Consider the following 14,715-nt stretch of genomic DNA (forward strand, 5'->3'; position numbering starts at 1 on the left):
GCCAAGAAATATCTCAAGACTGATTTTTCTAAGGTTTTATGGACTGATGAAATGAGAGTGAGTCTTGATGGGCCAGATGGATGGGCCCGTGGCTGGATTGGTAAAGGGCAGAGAGCTCCAGTCCGACTCAGACGCCAGCAAGGTGGAGGTGGAGTACTGGTTTGGGCTGGTATCATCAAAGATGAGCTTGTGGGGCCTTTTCGGGTTGAGGATGGAGTCAAGCTCAACTCCCAGTCCTACTGCCAGTTTCTGGAAGACACCTTCTTCAAGCAGTGGTACAGGAAGAAGTCTGCATCCTTCAAGAAAAACATGACTTTCATGCAGGACAATGCTCCATCACACGCGTCCAAGTACTCCACAGCATGGCTGGCAAGAAAGGGTATAAAAGAAGAAAAACTAATGACATGGCCACCTTGTTCACCTGATCTGAACCCCATTGAGAACCTGTGGTCCATCATCAAATGTGAGATTTACAAGGAGGGAAAACAGTACACCTCTCTGAACAGTGTCTGGGAGGCTGTGGTTGCTGCTGCACGCAATGTTGATGGTGAACAGATCAAAACACTGACAGAATCCATGGATGGCAGGCTTTTGAGTGTCCTTGCAAAGAAAGGTGGCTATATTGGTCGCTGATTTGTTTTTGTTTTGTTTTTGAATGTCAGAAATGTATATTTGTGAATGTGGAGATGTTATATTGTTTCACTGGTAAAAATAAATAATTGAAATGGGTATATATTTGTTTTTTGTTAGCTAGCATGTCATGAGAGAAGAGTGCAGATGATCAGACAGTCATGAAAATCTACTACCACAAGTGTTAGCAGCCCATCATGCAAGAGTGGTTTGAGGTATAAGGTGATCTTCAAATATTAGCCTAAACCTAACCAAATGAGAAAATCACATGAAAAGCTCTGAGCTACAGGTGGTCATTTTTTATTCAGTTAATCGATTATTATTATTTTTTTATTAGTTTATTTTAAACACTGCCAATTTCAACAGGTCATAAAAAGTTTGAAAATTTTACAGTATATGAGGTGAAGTCTACCACACAGTCAGCTTGAGCTACACTCCCAAATTAATGTGACATGTGACAAGTTGGTCTCTGATGTGTTTATCAGAATATGAATATTAGATAAAAAAGCTAATAGGTGAAAAAAGGTGCTTATGTAAACAGATGAACAAGGCATGTCGTACTGAGTGCTCTGGAAGAATAGAAAAATAGAATACAAAAGCCATGTACTGTTCTAATTACCTTGATCAGAGTTAACAGGGGACTAGAGAGAGATATCTCTTATATTAGCTCCTCCCCTGTTAAATCCAGTTTTAAACTTAAAGCCTTCTCCTCACATAGAAAGTTATGGATGATCAGGCCCTAACATATTTTAAAGACCGATCATTTTATGACCATAAGCACTTGAATTTTAGACTGTGCTGACTTGTGGTTCCTACAGTTTCCAAAAGTAGAATTGTAGACAGACTTCAGGTATCAGGCTCCTCTTGTGTGGACCCCATCCTTTAAAAGTTAGACTTAAAACTTTATATTGAAAAAGCTTACATTTTCCCTTTACCTTTTCCCTCTGAGATGCAAATGGGAGTGTCATTAACTTTTGTCTGCTTTTCTTCTATTTTTGTTTTTATGCTGATGTTCATTGTTTCGCTATACTATCAAATTACACAATATAAATAACACAATATAAATAACATTAAATGAACATGAACATCTCAAAACACCATAGATGACATGTATATATTTCAATTCTGTGGCAATAAAAATATGACCATAATAAAATGATCCGTTTGTAAAAATGGCAATAATTAACTTACAGGTGGTGTTAACAGGAATGAAATATACATGATGTAGCTCTCTGCCACAGCTGCTATGTACTACCTACAGGTATTTCAGTTCTTCCGGCAGTGTAGAAAGAGACATGAGATGATGGGAGCCTCTAATTATGTAGCACCAGTCTATCAAGTTGTCATGAAAATGATGATACCCACAAGTAATTTTCCCTCATGAGTTCAGCCCTTTTGGTGTTTGATGAGAATAGAGGCTACTTGAGAGAAAGAGAGAGTAAGTGGGTTTAAAAGGAAACACATACATTTGTCAGCGTGTACACATAGTTACCCAGGAGGCACACTAACGTAAACACACACAGGGACAATGGAGTACAGGATCTATTGACCAAATATATGAAGCAAAGGAGTCATATTATAATGTGCTGTTTACCCTTCTCCATCAAATTTCACCCTACAAGAAAAGCAGACTTGGGTGGAATTCAGTCTGGACCTAAAATGTGTAGTCAATATAACCACAGTCCAATGTGGTTGTGTCGTGACCAGTAACGGACACACCACTGTAGTAATAATGAAAATAAAACAGAAGCTTCTAGTACATGGGATTACTTTTCTTTCAAATAGGTTGTTAACAATGAGAATATTTTCAATCAAATGATAAAGATCACAACTGTTTGTCTCTCCTACCTCCCTAAAGGTGTCTCCTTGACTGATCTCAACTGATGGCTTGGCTGGTGCACCTGCCTAGTCTGTCAGTTCTGGAGTTTAAAACTGCGGTGAGGACAGAGCTAATAAGTTGGGTGTGTTTTTCAACAGTTTCAACACTGCAGTGAATGCTCACCCCCCGTACAGCCTTACCTGCAGTTAGCCTGCAACCCACAGCCACAGCGCTTTTGCACCACATCGCACCGTTGCCTCTTGTAGAAGTCCTGACACCCCTCCCCCACCCATCGCTTTCACTCACGACCAGGTTCAGAGACAAATGAGGAGACTCCACTTAGGCAAGTCCGCTGGACCAGATGGGGTGAGTCCCCGCTTCCTCAAGGCTTGTGCCCCCCAGCTTTGTGGAGTCTTTCATAAACTGTTATTGATACGTCTGAGTCTGCAGAGGGTCCCAGTGCTGTGGAAGATGTCATGCCTTGTTCCTGCATCAAAGACGCTACGTCCCAGTGGCCCCCAGGATTAGAGGCCAGTGGCACTGACATCCTATGTCATGAAGACCCTGGAAAGACTCATCCTGTGCCAGCTCCAACCTATAGTCAGGCCACATCAGGATCCCTTTCAGTTTTCTTACCAGCCCTGCCCCATCATCTACCTGCTCAATCATGTCTACGCCCATCTGGACCAGCCGGCGAGCACTGTGAGCACTGCATCATTAAGCCACGTTCAGATCCATATACGGAGCCATGTCTGACTCAACCCTCGAACACAGATGGCCATTTTCCCACAGGATGCTACTGAGGTTTTTGATGTGACGTCACGTTTATATTGGACATGATAGACCACCACTGGTTCCTCACTGGCTGGTTGTGGTTTCTTGAGGGTACTTGTTCTAGCTGCATGTGACTGGCTGCAAAGAGGGTGCTCCACTAAAAGCCTTCTAGTGATTGCTTTGGTTGCTAGCAGATTGCCATGGTAGCTTTTAGTTTTAATGTTTGTCTGCAAATACTACTAACTACACCTCAACAGAAGTAAAACTAGAAATAAAAGGAGGATTCACCTTCAAAGTAAATTTATGCCACTGCAAAAATGTTTCAAAGGGCACGGCTTTTAGTATGATGGCAGACCTTCTTTTCTGGTTTGCAATGCACTTTTCACAGTTGCACTACCTAGAGTAGCTGGAAAGTGTTTATAGACAAATCCTTCATTTCCATTCAAATACCACTGCAGCAAAATCCTATCTAACTAGTGCAAAAATACACAATTTGCCCTTGTGACAGATCATAGCCACTGGGTCATGGACCACTCTCTTGGCCTAGAAGACTGGGACTTTTGCAATCATTTTCTCAGTGATTCCCACCAACTTCCAAGAACCGCTCCCAGCTATTTTGAGAATACTCATTTTTCCTTCACTAGCCACACAGGTCTATAGACTGGTACATTAGACTATCAAAGCACCAGTCTCTAGGTCTGTGTGACTAATTATTCAATGTGATTGTCACATATCCAAAATGAGATACAAGTCGAAGTCACATGGTCACATTTGCAAAACCTCAATAGAAAAATAAGTATTTTTTTTTACACATTTGATGCACCAAACAAGGCCCCCTCAATAAAAAGGTTATTTAGAAAAGTTTTAGAAAATATTTTCAGACTGTCAAAGTTTCAAGAGAGAAAAAGATGACCTGATGCTGTCCACATTCTCTTGTTATGATATTTATGGAACTAACTCTTACTTTTTCTCAAAAACATGTGTGATGCATTTCTGGTCCAGGGTTAGAAATGACCTTCTTCCTGTTCCCAGATATAACCCTGGTCAGGACGTTCTTTGCAGCAGTACCACCTTCCCAACTGTGACAGCAGCTCTGAATAGCAGGATGTCCTGTTTGAAGTACCCCTGACAGACTTTGTCATAGGTCAGGCACCCTGGCATGGTTCACTGGCCATGAGAAGGATGCCCACTGCCACAAAACAAAGAGGCTACACATTCAGTGCCATGAAAAAGTTTTCACCTCTCCTTCACAATTTCTTAGTTTTTCAGATATTTGTCACACACAATTTTATTTATATAGCACCAAATCACAACCACAGTCACCTCAGGTACAGTTAAATGTTTCTGATCATCAAACAAATTCTAATGTACCCTCCACCATTGGTTTGGTGGCCTGGGCAGAAATGTGCTGTTTTCATGTTTCATTGTACATAAATAAAAATTCAACTCAGTTTCAGTATGATTGAAAATGAAATGATAAAGACTGTTTCAGCAATAGAATAATACCATAAATAGCTGCAGAAACGTACCACTTAACCTCCCTTGTCCCTAACAGTGGACAAAAATTAATTAATGGGTCTTAGGAAGTTGAATCCAATTCTGATTTCCTGATTGTAAGCTAAAGTCACCAGCGGCCATTAACTATCATTAGCAGTACAAGGACTGACTAGGGAAAGAAGTTGTGGAACAAGTCTGAATCACCTTCCATAACTTGCTGAGAACGTATTGGTACCAGATAACACGGGATCTTTTTCATTTATTCACAGAGACCATGCTGGGTGATGCAAAGGACCAACATTAAAGAGGATGGTCATAATGTCTAGCTGATCAATATAATATCGATTCAATAAAAAGAGACAACTTGGACATAGTGATAGGATTTAGGATGAGGATCCCTAGCCAAGACTCACACGTGGCTTGACAGGCAGCCGGAGCGCAGGACCACACAGCGCACCAGCCTCTGGTGGAGGTGAGGCCGGTGTTCTGAGAAACCGTTCTACAAATCGTCCTACCCATATTATAATTTGATGGTGACTTCTGACTAAACCCAACCCTAACCATAACAAATATTCACAATGGGTTAAAAAATGAAGTAAATTTGGGTTTTGTATTGTGTGCAAGTCCAGCGTATGTGCAGAAACAACAGATAGGACGGTTTATGAGGTAGGATGGACTCCCAGAACATCAGTCTGGCCGGCACGCTGACCTCAGGCTTAGCAGGACTCTCGTATGCTTCGACCTCCGTCTCCGGCAGGTGAGATCCCTCACGTATACGTGGCCGCCATCTCGACCACCATTTGGGCCAGCTCTTCCCCTGGCTTGCCCAGTACTGGGTCGGCCGTGCCCCATTCTGGGTTTCGGCACCACTGTAAAATACGCACGACAGACCCGACCACTTGGAAGGATGATAAAGGTGTTGTCATTACTAAGTGATGTGAGTGCCTTCCTCTCTTCCATGCTGATGTTCGATGCTGGGGGCATTTTAATATATTACTTCTCTTTCTTTATAAACCTCAAATATATACCCATTTCAATTATTTATTTTTACCAGTGAAACCAATATAACATCTCCACATTCACAAATATACATTTCTGACATTCAAAAACAAAACAAAAACAAATCAGTGACCAATATAGCCACCTTTCTTTGCAAGGACATTCAAAAGCCTGCCATCCATGGATTCTGTCAGTGTTTTGATCTGTTCACCATCTCACATTTGATGATGGACCACAGGTTCTCAATGGGGTTCAGATCAGGTGAACAAGGAGGCCATGTCATTAGTTTTTCTTCTTTTATACCCTTTCTTGCCAGCCATGCTGTGGAGTACTTGGACGCGTGTGATGGAGCATTGTCCTGCATGAAAGTCATGTTTTTCTTGAAGGATGCAGACTTCTTCCTGTACCACTGCTTGAAGAAGGTGTCTTCCAGAAACTGGCAGTAGGACTGGGAGTTGAGCTTGACTCCATCCTCAACCCGAAAAGGCCCCACAAGCTCATCTTTGATGATACCAGCCCAAACCAGTACTCCACCTCCACCTTGCTGGCGTCTGAGTCGGACTGGAGCTCTCTGCCCTTTACCAATCCAGCCACGGGCCCATCCATCTGGCCCATCAAGACTCACTCTCATTTCATCAGTCTATAAAACCTTAGAAAAATCAGTCTTGAGATATTTCTTGGCCCAGTCTTGACGTTTCAGCTTGTGTGTCTTGTTCAGTGGTGGTCGTCTTTCAGCCTTTCTTACCTTGGCCATGTCTCTGAGTATTGCACACCTTGTGCTTTTGGGCACTCCAGTGATGTTGCAGCTCTGAAATATGGCCAAACTGGTGGCAAGTGGCATCTTGGCAGCTGCACGCTTGACTTTTCTCAGTTCATGGGCAGTTATTTTGCGCCTTGGTTTAGGTTTAGGTGATGTGTAAACCAGCAATTTATCTCATCACAATACTAATGATTTACTGGTCTGAGTCTATTATCCCTCTATTTTTTTAATGGTCAATGGTCAAAATGAAATAGAATATTTTAATATGCAGCAACTTTGAGACTGTAGAAAGAACAGAGACAGGACTCTGTACTCTAATGTGGTATATAAGATAGAGATTGCATTTGGCTAAGCTTCTGCATGATTTGATGCAGATTTTTCTTCAACAGCAACACACTTATCTGCTCTAGAAAGATTTATTTTTTGGATGACGGGTGATAAAATCAAGTGAATGGAGCACACCCAGTTTGATGTTCTATCCCTTGGCAACAATTTAACACACAAAGCTTCCCATTGATGTACTTTTGTTGGCCAACTTGGCAGGCAAGAGCTCAACTGTGACGCACACACAGACCTAGGGCGTCTTGGACAGTCCACTGCTGGTTGGAGTGGTTGCATATAGCTGCGGCATTGCTATTATTCCAACTTCCTGTCTGGCGTTGCTCCAAAGACGTTCTGAATACCTGTCAGCTGTCACACATGAGCCTAATGAGAACCACAACAATACTCGGCCTGGATCTACTGTAAAGCTTAGTCTATTAAGATGTCACGTCTTCCTGTTATGCCATTACTGTGGAATGGCACTTAAATACCAGCTATCATCAGGCTAGGAGGCACTGTGCTAATTTTTTCACGTGCCCGTCGTACATTGCAAACAGTCCAGCAGTTTACTTTTTGCCTCCCATAGAGCCACTTTCCTCAAACTTCTCTCCTACTTTGTTCGGGAAGTTAAAAGCTGACCTGATTTTATTTTGGCTCCACAATGCAACACCTGCAAACTGAAGGAGATGATTCATCTCTGTATCTGGCGCTGCCTAGATATCTGTGACTGTGTGTGCAGTCGTTGTATTTTCATATGTGCCATTATCTCCAGTGGGTACGGACCACATAAATCAGGCCTCATTCTTAATGCAAGTGACAGAAAATCCAAACAAAGCCTCAAGTCTCTGCTTCCAAAGCGTCTTTCTGTCACTTGCCAGGAATCCAGATGGTACAACTCTATACATCACAGCATAATGCTCTTTCATTGTACACAGACTTGTTTGACATGATGTGTGGCTCTTTTGTGAAGAGCTGTCACAAAAGTACATTCACTGAGTTCAAAACCTCTGACTCTCACAGACACCACTCCCTGTCTCCCATCTTAAAACCAGAGGATATAACAGTGTCACTGTTCTTTGCTTGTGGCTACAGAGAGGCACACTGGTTGGTAAAAAGGCATTACATTAATTTTGCATCCTCCATTCAGAAATACAAATAGTTCTGTAATGACTCGTTCAACCCAGAGGCAAAGTACATGCACAAAAAAGAAAAGCCCTTCATAACTGATAAGGAAGGAACTGATGAAGGGCTTTTTCTTAGAATTCCCATGCTGCATATGATATGACATGCACTATAAGCATGCGATTGTTCATTCATTGCAAGTATTGAGAATCAAAGCTTATTAGAAGCTAAATGAAGCTATTTTTTTTCCAGGGTAGCTAAACCCAGAATTCCCTGAATTTCAGAATGTAGGATGTTCTACCAGGGCTTTCAAAATTATATTTTAAAAGGACTCCAGCAGGAATTCTTTAGGAGAACCTAAAAGAAGGATGTGTTAATAGTATAAATAGACTATGCAATATCGTGATTTTCATATTAAAAACCAAATATCTCCACGCATCACTGAAAGTGACAGCACATAAGAAATGTGCCAATTCAAAAGTAATATGCATTAATTTAACTTTCTGATTTAACTGCTCGTTAACTGAAGGTGCTGAAAGGATGCTGGGTCCACTTTAATCCCTGGTTACATCCTTCTTTCTTTGTCTAGTGCACACAAGTGAAAATGACAGATTCATAAGCTATTCTATAATGATGTAGCTTTCAGTATTACCTTCACCTATCAGGGTAACCTTTTTCTTGCCCAGAACTTCGTGTGCCTTGCACTAGTTGTCATGGTCCGGGGTGTGTGGCTGGAATTTTCCATCAGTTCTTCCTGAGTCTAGCTGGTATCCGCCCCTGGGCAGTTAAGCCAGAGTGATTTAAGCCTCACGCTGACATTCATTCACTGCCAGTTTGTCACTGCCATGCTAACATTGCTTTCTTATGCCACAGTTCCTGAACTCACCTTGTCATAAACCTCCAGCTTAAGCTTCTTTCTGGAACTCAGGATACCAAGCCTCCATCTTGGAAATCACTCAGTGCATCACCTGCCTACCCTCCTGCCGCCACATACCATCATGAACCTCTGGATCTCAGGTCAGCCTTTCCACAGCTCACTCTGGGTTTGTGTTACTCCCCTCTCATCGCTCCCTTTCTCCTCCTGCAAGTAAGAAGTGTTATATAATATACTTGCCAACTTCAGAGCTCCTCTCCATTGTGTTCTCTCCTCTGTCTGACTGCTTAACTGGCCCTTCTAGTCAGCAACTTTGGCCCAATTCCCCCTTTTTTTAGATCCACTTCCACCTAGCCATGTTACCCAGGGCTCACCACTTCAAGTTCTGTGCTTTGTTGCCCTTTGTCCTTGTCACGCTTTTAAGTTTAATTAATAAACATTTTAAAACAACTTGCTGTCTCTGCTCTGGGTTGATGTGTCAGCACAGCGACAGAGTGAGATGAGGGCAGGTGATCCCTAAAGCGAGGAAATAAAATAAGAGGAACCTACCCAAAGCTCAAAGATGATTGGTCAATGGGACTCAGACTGCAAGCAGACTTCAAATTATTTACATTTTTATATGAAGCACCTGAATACCTACTGTAAAGGCACAGACAGCAACAAAGCTGTTCGTCACCTCTGTACTGCAGAAGTGAAAAACTGCAACAAGAAGATCTCAGACTGTGTAGAAATGTGTGGCCATTGAGGATTTATGCTCTGATGTGAAGGTTTTACACGTGGGTGTAACCAGAAATGTTTGTTGTGACCACATTTTAAATCATTTCAAAACCCTGTGTTGCTTATGGATGCAATTAAGACTCTCTCAAGCACATTTCATTGATTAAAACTTTATGTGATGTTACTGGGAACTCAAACATGTAAACACTAGGGCTGAGATAAATATTTAGGCATTAAATAATGGATCAAGTGTGCTTTCTGACATCTTAATGTGCTCATAAAAATGATTTTAACATTTGAACTCAATTACTGTTGCAACAGAAAACAACTTTTTCTCTTGATTTACACAATCTGTAAGAAAGGCATTTTAATGCCTCAGAGGGTGTGTTTTCAAGTCTTATTCCAAGACAGACTAGTGGAATGAATGAATGAATATGTTTGGTTATAGTAAATGTCTTGTGGAAAACCCTGGACAACCACAAGGAGCATAATAGGAGTTGCATGGAGAATCGGGGGAAACACTGGCAACTGGTTGTAGTTGAAAACAATCAGGAGCTACACTGGGTTTGGTGCTGAGAGTCACAGAGGCAATGGGTCAGCAACACAGAAGAAAAGAGGTTAACGGAGAAGAAGATGGACCAGGGATGAAAAGAAAATTAGTGGGAGCTTACTTGCAACGAATAGAAGCAGAGGCTGGCCAAGTTTGCAGGATGGCAGAAGGGCAGGCAGGTGAGGCAAAGAGCAGCCTACTCCTGATGGCGAGTCAAGGTAACAGTAAAATGCTTCATAGTACTATGGGGTATTTTATAAATCCAAGAAATGTCAGAAAATGTCCAAGTCATTGCTTTATTGTGAACATGACAATGTTAGATTTTCTAAGACAGAGAAATACATCTAAAATAATCCGATATACTCCATTAAACTGATTTTTTCCAAAATTTGTAACAATTTGTCTGAAATAGATGTAAGAGAAATTGCTTGATTTGATTCACAAACGTATTCTTTTTCGTGTGGACTGAATGCAATCTAACCAAATTTTCTGCCCCTAATTAGTTCACTATAGGGACACAGTGAGTGTGAAGAGGTTAACAAACTACATGTACCAAGTTAAATGCAAATAAGAGTCACAAACATTAACAATGCTGAAAAAGGCAAATTAATAGAAAGTCTGTTTCTATGTCTTCAGTCCTCTTTTACATGTGCAAATCTTACAGAGTAAAAATACATCATTGGAGAATTCTGTATCACCTGTACTGAACCCTATTTCTGCATGCCTACAGCATATATGAGATGAACAGGATTGTACATGCATCAGAAAGAAACACAGCAGCTATGGAGGAGATGGAGATTTTCCTGGACATTCCAGGAGGTCAAATGAACAACACACAGTGGCTGATACAGTATCATGCACTGTACATGCAGCAGACAAAGAGTTCCTCTGTATGCCACTTGCCACTGCATTTGACTTGCATGCTCTGTCTTCCGCTGACAGCACCCTCATTAACATGCTGACAAATTGTATTGTCAGCCTGGTGGAAGCCAAAAATCCTGTCTCGTTATTACTGATTACTGTTACAGCAAAAAAAAAAAAAAAAAATTATTTGCTTAACTGCTCATGACAGCATTCTGTATGTGAAGTAATTCTTCTTCATTTTAACAAGAGATAAATCAGTATGCATGGATGTGCTTAGGGTGGAGTAATGCTGCTGGAGGAAACAGGGTGGTGGTGGTTCGGATTTCTTTTGCCCCATTTGTTGTTTTTCACTTATTTCCCCTGCGGGTCAAACAGAGAAAGTCAAAAAGGCATGCCCTTGTAATAACACAGCTAATATATCCTGGTGAAAAATAATACTCACTACGCGTCACTGACTCAGCCCGTCCCAGGCTTAGACAGGGATGAACCAATTCAGGGTCATTAATCACTTGTATGAATGTGAGTGACTTTGATTGGTGCATAACTGGAGCAATTGTAAGAGTATCTCTCTCCACATCTTCTTCTTAAAGGTAGGAGAGATTTTGTAAAATTTTTGGCCACCTCCATTCACCCACAATATCTTCTACTTTACCTTCAATTCATCTGTCCCTTCTTCATCTCAGTACAACAACCCAGGGCTGGCCACCAATAAAACAACGTGTACTATAACTAGAAAAAATTTGCATTTCCTGCGAAAATGCTGTGTGGATGCCTTAACGCTGAAGATTTCTGCTGAAAAAAGCTGAAAAAGTATAAAGTTGAAAAAAACATTGCCCCTGACCTGGCCTTTCAGGTCTCAAGGCAGCTACTCATCTTACTGCGCCAAACTCATTCGCACAAAGAATTGGTGGGGAATCTGACAATTTTGCTGAAATGAGCAGAAGCTGCTGAGAATTGTGCTGATAAGAGGTGAAAAGGCTGAAAATTTTGCAGAAGAGGTGAATCAGCAGAATTTCTGCTGAAAAGAGGTAAAGAAGCAGAAAGTTGCGCTGAAAAGAGATGAATCAGCAGAATTTCTGCTCAAAGGAGGTTTTTTCTTAAAACAGCTGAGATTTATGCTGATAAGAGGTGAAAAGGCTGAAAATTTTTGCAGCAGAGATGAATAAGCAGAATTTGGGCTGAAAAGAGGTGAAAATTCTGTTCTTTCTGCTGAAAAGAGTTCAATCAGCAGAATTTCTGCTGAAAAGAGGTGAATGAGCAGAATTCTGCTGAAAAGAGCAGAAGCTGCTGAGAATTATGCTGATAAGAGGTAAAATGGTTGAAGATTTGGCAGAAAAGAGGTAAATCAGCAGAATTTCATCTCATACTCATCTCACTGAGCCAAACTGGTTCTCATATACCTGAAAAAGGTGAAAAAGCTGAAAAGTCTTATTAAAAACAGCAGAAGAGGCTGAGAAAACACTGAACTTTCTGGTGAAAAGAGGCAGAACAACCTGGTTCTGCTCAATTTCAGTCCACCAATCAGAGGTACTGCTTCTGTCTGCTTCATCAGGCTGTGTACTTGTATGTATTTCTGCCATGGACTGTTAACAAGAATCTGAGGTCCATATTAGAAAAGCTGGTAAAATCATAAAAGTTTGCAGAATTGTAATAAATGATCAATATGTCTGCGATAGTGTATTAATTTGTAGTGAAAAAAACATATGGACAAGGTGTAATTGAACCCACGACCTTTGGGCTTCAGACCCGTGTCATTACCAACTGCGCCACTGGCAAAGAGAGTGGGTGCCTGGAAAACAGGGTGATGAGCAGTCAGAATTAGATCGCGGTAAGAGGCGAAAAACGCCGTTTTTTGGAGTTACAAAACGTCGTGTAACTCAAAAACTAGGTGACATAGACGCATAATTCTTGCACTGGGTGAATCAGCAGACTTTGGTGAACTTTCACTGCGATTTTCATAGCGCTATGTACCTCCGTCGCGGAGTTATGACAAGAGAAGAAACGGCTTCATTTTTGGAGTTTGAAAACTGAGAGGAGGACAGATTTCCACCCCTCAAACAAACATAATTTATGGCTCAACGGTAAGATGACTGTAAAAAATGCTGTAAAAACCAATACATACAGCAGTGTCTGAAGATGTATTGGCACAAGCCTCATGTCTTAACTTTGCTTTGTTACGGAGATATGACGATTTGAAAATGCCTCTCATTATAGAAATCCAGCGCTGGTTTTAAACAAACTCTCCATTGACTTTCTATGGAGAGTTTTAAAACTTTGTGTTGCTCTGAGGCGATTTGATAAAAATCTGTAACTTCCACAACAGTGACAGTGACATTTTCTGAAAGCCAGCAGAAATACCTACGTTTTGATGTATAATTTGAGGAGGTTGAGTGAAAATTGAGTGAGTAGCAAGAAGTTGTTCAGACATGAAGAGAAAACTGAAAAAGGACCAGCACACACTCTGAGTTAATTGCATAGCAACCATAGCAACGCATATATTTTCTGAAAAATCACAATTTTGCAACTGAAAACTTAAAGAGGGATAAGATTAAAACGGTAGAAGATCTGAAAAAGCTGAATCATACAGGAATAGCCCAATCATTTGAGAACATTTTAAAGTTTGAATGGAGTTTCTAGGTGAAAGTATGAGGAAGTAGTTAAGTTTGAAAAACAAGCAAGTTTTAGCAGAATTGTGGAAGTTTCCCATTCATTTCAATGGGACAAAAAAAAGGAAAAAAATGTAATATTTTAAAACGTATAATAGTAATAAACACCATAAGATATAGCTGGAATTAGGAGAAATAGCAGAACAGTTTAGAGTTTGAACGGAGAAAATCGGCTGAAAACTGAGGGAGTAGTTAAGTGCCGAAAAACGCGGAGCAACATGAAGAATAAAGTTTAGAGAGAAACAGGAACTCAATAGTGTGGATGCCCACACAATTACCATAAGCTCTCTTTAAGAAGAGCACTGAATGTAATCTGAAATCGAACATACTCCAGACACTGTAGCCAGATGTCTGTTTAAGCACACAGTTCCCCAAGTCTGCCCCAGATTAATCTGGTGGAAATAAACCCTCTCCCTGTGGGGAGAGGAGCTCCAGGTGCACACACACATGCAAACTCACACTTCCAAAGTGGTTTGATATCACTCCCGCCCGGCCCTCTGGGCACACTGCACACCAACCACACAAGAGACCAAGGGACAGCGTGGAAGGAAAAACTGACTGCGAGATGGAGTGAGGTCATTACAGTTAGATAATATTACATTCAGGCTTTTCATACCTTCAATGGTTTCCAGGAAATCTCAATAGTTTTAGATAAAGGCACATTACAAAGGTCCTAAAGGTATCCAACATTTCACAAGCATTATATCTTCTTTCAGCTCAAAGTGCTTGTAGTGGTTGCTTTATGAATGCATCTTGATAGCATCATTTAATAATCTTTTCGCATTTATCAGACTGGGAAAGTTCACTAAAATGAATCTGATCATTTCTTCTCTTTAATATTTATTGATCATTATTTTGGCAGAAGGGCTGTGATAAACCAAAGCAAGAGCTCTATAAGACCTCTGTGTCATGGTCCTGGGTCTGCAGAGTTTTGAGTTTACTAGACTTTGATGTCTCTTTGTAGTCTTAGGTTATTTATTGTCACAGTGAATTTTGAGTATTTAGCTCTTGGTTTGAATTAATTTTCATTTGAATTTAGCCACGGTTTACTTAGTATAGTTGCCCCCATTATTTTTCCAAGTTTTACTTCCTTTGTCTCATCATCCCTTGATTGTTTGAACC

The sequence above is a fragment of the Rhamphochromis sp. 'chilingali' genome (genome assembly GCF_963969265.1).
Source record: "Rhamphochromis sp. 'chilingali' genome assembly, chromosome: 5".
Classification (NCBI taxonomy): domain Eukaryota; kingdom Metazoa; phylum Chordata; class Actinopteri; order Cichliformes; family Cichlidae; genus Rhamphochromis; species Rhamphochromis sp. 'chilingali'.